General features: G+C 42.9%; 1 non-coding gene across 1 annotated transcript; it reads left to right on the top strand.

Annotated features, from left to right (window-relative positions):
• The first annotated feature begins 155 nt into the window (after positions 1-155).
• Positions 156-6060, top strand: LOC102750299 (uncharacterized). The gene is made up of 3 exons (XR_014141674.1): positions 156-1737; positions 2370-2439; positions 3913-6060. It is a non-coding gene; the product is annotated as an uncharacterized LOC102750299 (transcript).
• The last annotated feature ends 38 nt before the right edge of the window (positions 6061-6098 follow it).

Genomic DNA, 6098 nt, shown 5'->3' with positions numbered 1-6098 from the left:
TTAAAAAAAAAAAAAAAGGGATCATAGCTTGCTTTTGACTTAAATGTCCTGGGTTTTTTACCTCTCCTGGCCCATCAACATCCCCCCTCCCCCATTAATTACCTGGGAATGTGTCAACCAGGTGTAGGAGTCTAGAGTAAGGCATTTGGAATCTGACTTTTTATATAAGCAATGGCAATTAGGTGGCATGTATGTTACCACTCTTTAGTCTCTGGCAGACATCATTAATCAACCACAGAACTCTTCCCTGCAGTGGCCAAGTTTTAACATCCTTCTCAACACAACACTCTAGTTGTGTTGGGACTGTTTGGAACCGACAATTTGGAACCTATTCTTCATCCCTAATATAGACAGTAAATATTTAAAAAATTAATAGACATAGATGTAAATGTAAATTTCTATAACTCTTGGAGTCTTTTTTTAAAAAAAAAATGAAGTTTACCTAAATCAATGGAATCAAGAATCCTGTAGATGAGATTTATATGCATAGGCCAGACAATTGTATAGTGAGGTGAATTTGCAGCCAGTTGGTAATTAGTAAATGCCCCAGTATAAGGCATATCCACATGGCATTGTCCTTTACCCTCTCCTCGCCAACATTTTATCAGTGACTTAGATGAAGTTACAGGAGGTATGCCCATCAAATGCAAGTCTTAAATTGGGAAGGAATGGCCAAACTGTGGGGTGTCAGAGTCAGATTTGCAAGTATCTAAGCAGGTTGGAATGATGGTCCAAAACCAACAAGAGGAAATTTTAGAAAGATCTGATCCATTCAGAGGTCTGTATCTAGTGGGGAAAAAAGAGGAAAAAATTTTTAAAAGGAAATTAATGGCATGTATATGGAGTGAAGAAGACAGGGATTATTAACAATTCATGTGGAAAAAATGTAGAAGTTATAATTGACCTCCTGCTGAGTGTTAATCAAGATTGGGATATAGCTTTTTAAACATGTAGCAATCTTTGTCCAATTAATAGGTGTAGATTTCAGATCAAAGGGAGTCAGATTTCAAAATAGACATTTCTAGCCAGACCACATTTGAAATATTACCCTCATTTCCAGGTACTATATTTTAAAGACACTGACAGGCAATTGTGCATTCTTAAGATGAAGACATTTGAGATTCTCTTCTGAAGAAATAATAGCCGTCTTCAGTTATTTTCAGGATTATCATGTTGCTTTTGGGAGGAACACCAGGAACTGAGGAGCATAAGTTTCAGGGTTGCCGATGTCACACTAATCTTTAGAGCCACCAGCGGAATGAAACAAGATGCTTGTAAAGTAATGAGCTCTCAGTTATATGATGATAAAGCTCCATGGAAGTCAAGAAGTGGAATAGCATGACCTATTGATTTACTTCAAATCTGTAAACTAGGCATAATTTTACTATCAGAAAATATGACTATTATATCCATAGAGATTTCTGCATTTCAACATAAAAGTTAGAATGCATACCATTTGTAAGAAATCACATATCCACTCTTTTAGTTGATCTTTGATTGTTTCTTGTATACTTCTATTTCTCATCTCTTACATGAGCCGGAAGACAAGAATGGGCAATACAACTTGAAGGCATGGTTATTGGAGAAAATTTTTAAATTAAGACTGTTCTTTCCACTAACTGAATTCTTTTTTTTTTTTTTTCTTATTAGGAAAAGACCACCAACATTCTATTTTAGTAGTGGAGCATCTTGATCCAGCTTGAACACCAGTGTTCCAGAGAAGCACCTAGCAATCTGGTATGCAGTAATCTGGCCATTTGACTAAGAATACTATGTTTACTGACTTCAGAGATGATTCTTACTTTTTGGTCATAAGGAGTCAATATTTTTCCCACGATCTTCCATTAAATGAATTAAGTACTTATAAAATGCAGTATTTATAACAAATATGTAAAGTGCTCATAACAATGCCTGGTGCATAGTAAGGGCTATTATGCAGCTCTTACTTTTATTATTTAATATTATCATTACCTGGGTTTCTTTTGGCACTTTGGAATATAATGTGACTGGAACTTCTCGTGCCCTCACTGGGTCCAACTTCTATTGACTCCAAAATAGGGGCTTCCCCAATACTGCATCTTTGGCCTCCACTGTTTCTCTGTCTCGATATAGAGATAATATTGTCTTCCTCTCAGGTTTCACATATTCTCATGACATGTGAGAAATAGTTGAAGTTGCTGGAGATGGTTAACCTGACAGAGAGAAGAGTACGTGGGACCTTTTCATCCTTTTCATAGGGCCACTGGGGAGCTGAGGCAACGGGCCATCTTTGGATCAATGATTCTTCAATCCTTTGCAGTGACAGTGTTTGTAAATAGAATAGCACTGCTGGTTTTTAGCCACTCCTCATATCGTTTTTTTCCTTTCAGATTTCATTCATGTCCTCTGATGTCATATTGGAAAAGATTAGGATGTCCAAAGATATTTGACCTTCCATAGGTAAATGGAATTTTATTAGCGTCAAAATGCTACTTTAAGCCTATGTGAAAAAGCCAAAATGGTAATTAAACAGATATTGTTATAAAAAGTTATTGATCTCTACCTCAACAGAAAATTTAACCCGTGGCTTTCTGGCAGGGATCAGGTTAGGGTGAGAGAAAGCAAAGTGTGCGGTCCCCAGTGGCCTCTGTGTCATTACAAGCAAGGAATCCTCAAGAAGGGCACTGGCTGTTCATCAGCATGCAGCTGGACCACTGGAGGTCACTGCCTAGGTCCAGGGATTCATCTCTGCAGCTTGTGGGGTGCCCAGGAGGAGCCTCTGTCTGTAGGAAGGTACTATAATCATGCCCATCTTAGAGATGAGCAAACGGACCCAGAAAAGTAACTTGCCCAAGGTCGTATAGGTACTAATAGGATTGGAACCCTGGCTGTTTGGCAATCAAGTCTGTGCTCCTGATCAGGATGATAACTTCCCATGGGTGATTCAGTCGGTTAAGCATCTGACTCTTGATTTCAGCTCAGGTCTTGATCTCAGGGTCGCGAGTTCACGCCCTGCGTTAGGCTCCACGCTGGGTGTGGAGTCTACTCAAAACAAGAACAAAAACAAACAACAAACAAAAAAGGATGGCAACTTTCCTAACTCTTTGACTGATTATAAATGCCAAGTTCCATTTTTCAACCTGGAAAAACATGAGTTAAGGACAGATGGTATCACCCTCGTCATCAGTGCCACTGCTACCACACCTGGCACTAGTGTGCTGGGGCTGCTTTGATCCAGGACCACAGACTGGGTGGCTGAAACAACAGAAATGTACCGCTTCACAGTTCTGGAAGCTGGAAGTCTGAAATCAAGGTATCGGCAATGTTGGTTTCTTCCAAGGGCCGTGAGGGAAGGGTCTGCTCTAGGCCCCTCTCTGTGGCTTGCAGTCTTCTCCCTGGGCCTCTTCACATGGCCTCCCTCTCTGTGTGTCTGTGTCCATTTTCATAAGGACTCAGTCATCCAGGGTGGATTAGGATGAGCGGGCCGACCTAGCCTAGAACACAGGCTCCCCAGCCTCGACCGGTATCCAGAGTTGCCAGGAAGGAAAAGGAGGGAAAGTGGCCAGGTAACACATGCCCACCACACTTCCCATAGTGTTAGCACAGTAGCATCTGGACTTTTTTGGAATGGACAGCAGGGGTGCTTAAACCTACATTCCTTGCCGCACTCTACCCCATGATGAGGGATAGAGCCTCTGCTAACATCCTCCTATCCTCTTTTCTTCAATCCCAAATTTGCTCTTTAATTAAATCCATTAGTCTTTCCGATTAGCCGTATCTTTTATTACATCAATATCCGGCAATGGATGGTTTTGTAATATTTCTTCCAGTCTGTTCTGGAATGTGTCTTGATGTTATTTTGCCTGAGTTATTGATTCAGTTTTTAAGAAATGAGTATTACAAACTAAGTTCAGCCCGCATTTCATGCTACAGGAAGAAGATGTTAAAAACCTTCAGCCACAATCACAGTAATGGATCTCTGTCAGAAAAATGAGACTGAGTTAGAAAATAGTGAAAATAAGGAAATTCAAAGCCCAGAAGAAACGGAATTAACCTATACTTGCCCAGATGAAAGAAGTGAAAAGAATCATGTTTGTTGTCTTCTCAATATCAGTGACATTACGCTTGAACAAGATAAAAGGGCCAGCGAATTTGTCATCGGAACTGGATGGGAAGAAGCTGTGAGTATCTCCTTGACTGAGGTGCCTCATGTGTCTGTGTTTTGATGTGAGCCTTTCCTTTTACTTTTGCCAAAAATAGTTATTACTAAAAATGTATAAGCAATGAAATACAGAAAACTTAGGAACAGAGGTAAAATATAATGGTAAGAGCAGTACCTTTCATTGGGTATTTTTGGCCAGTTAGCGTTGGCAAGCACAGGACTAAATGCTTCACATACATCAATTCATTCAACCTCTCAACAGCCCTATGAGGCAGGTATTATGAACAGCCTCGGTTTTCAGACAAGGAAAACGAGGCACCCAAATGGTGAAAGAGTGTGCCAAACATCACCCAGCCGGAGGCCAAGGCAGGGCTTGAATCCAGCTCTGCCTGGACTCCAGAACCCAAGCTCCTTAACTGCTGTGCTAAGCTCCCCAAGAGACCTGGGATTTCCGTCCTAGTGGTTCCACTCAGAACCCCAGGGGTTTATTCTTAAACGATTCTTGGAATCGATAATGGAATCCTAAACTTAGAACTGTAAGGGAATTTGGTCTAATGCAGTGATTCTTAGGTGATGCTTGGCAATGTCATGCAGCTGGGGGTGAGGGGAAGGGGGTGTTACTGGCATCTACTGGATGGAGGCCAGAGGTGCTCCTCCACATCCTACAGCGCCCAGGATGGCCCCCACCACAAGGAATGACCCAGCCCGGTCTTAGTTCGGGGCTGCTATAACAGAATACCATAGACTGGGGGCATACGCAACAGACATTTATTTCTCACAGTCTGGAGGGTGGATATCCGAGATCAGGGTGCCAGCATGGTTGGGTTCTGGTGGGGGAACCTCCTCCTGTTTTGTGTTCACAAGGCCCTCCTTCGTGGTGCAAATAGATCTCTCATATCCTCTTATAAGGGCACTAATACCATTTTGAGGGCCCCACCCTCTTGACTTCATTAACCCTAATAACCTCCAAAGGCCCCACCTCCATATACTATCACTTTGGGGATTCGGGCTTCAACAGAGGAATTTGGGGGAACACAGTCATGTAATCCATAACATGCCCTAAATGTCAGTAGTGTTGAGGTTGAGGAATCCTGATCTAATTGGTTTATTTTATAAATATGGAAACTGAGGCCAAGACGTGGCAGAGCCACTCCCCCAAGTCCACTTGACAGTTGAAGAAGGAGTCGTGTCTTCAGGACCCTCCTCTTGTACTCTCTCTGTGGCACCACCCCACCCCCACCTGGTGTACACACAGGCTCATGCCCACTAAGGCAGGGTTACAGACAGTTCTGTTTGAGGATTGGAAACTTTCCAATTTAGAAGGTTCAGTTTACTATTGAAAGTCATGACTTTGAAATGTGTCTATCCAAGGGCTGTTGGAAAAGATTTTCTATTAATTGGAAGAAATGCCACATGTGCCCCATGCTGAGAGTATGTTTGCCTCTCACAGTCTGTCGAGGATGATCGTGCCACACCACCTCCTCCTTCCTGCTGCCCATTGCTCTTCACTCCCTGCACACCAGCCCTCCCTGGCTTCTCAGGTGGCCTTGTCCCAGGAGGGGTGTCAGAGGCCTGTCCCACCAAAGCCAGCTTCCGGCCCTGGCTTGTGTCCCTTTGATACTTCCTGTATGGGTGCCAGGGACCCGTGGGCCAGCATTTAAATGAGGACAGAGAACACTTTGCTGGCAGCAATTAGTGAGAGTTGCCTATGTTTGCAGAGCCAAGGGACCTCTCAGGATGGGGTGCCTCAGGGCTGTACATTTTTGACCCAGACCAACCCAACCAACATTTAGCTTACCTGTGACAGCCCACCTGTGAGAATCCAAAGACCCAGGTGTCATTGACCCCCATCTCTGGACTTGGATGCCCTGCCAGGCCACCGGAACACCCTATCCTCTATAGATCCTCTATAGCAGCTTCAACCCAAGGCTCACCTGGGGTGTTTGTTTTTTTTTTT

Source organism: Leptonychotes weddellii, unplaced genomic scaffold (assembly GCF_054177405.1).
Source record: "Leptonychotes weddellii isolate Sample4059 unplaced genomic scaffold, ASM5417740v2 HiC_scaffold_12707, whole genome shotgun sequence".
In the NCBI taxonomy this organism is placed as follows: domain Eukaryota; kingdom Metazoa; phylum Chordata; class Mammalia; order Carnivora; family Phocidae; genus Leptonychotes; species Leptonychotes weddellii.
Note: the sequence above shows the minus strand (reverse complement) of the source record. Positions and strands in the feature narration are given on the sequence as shown.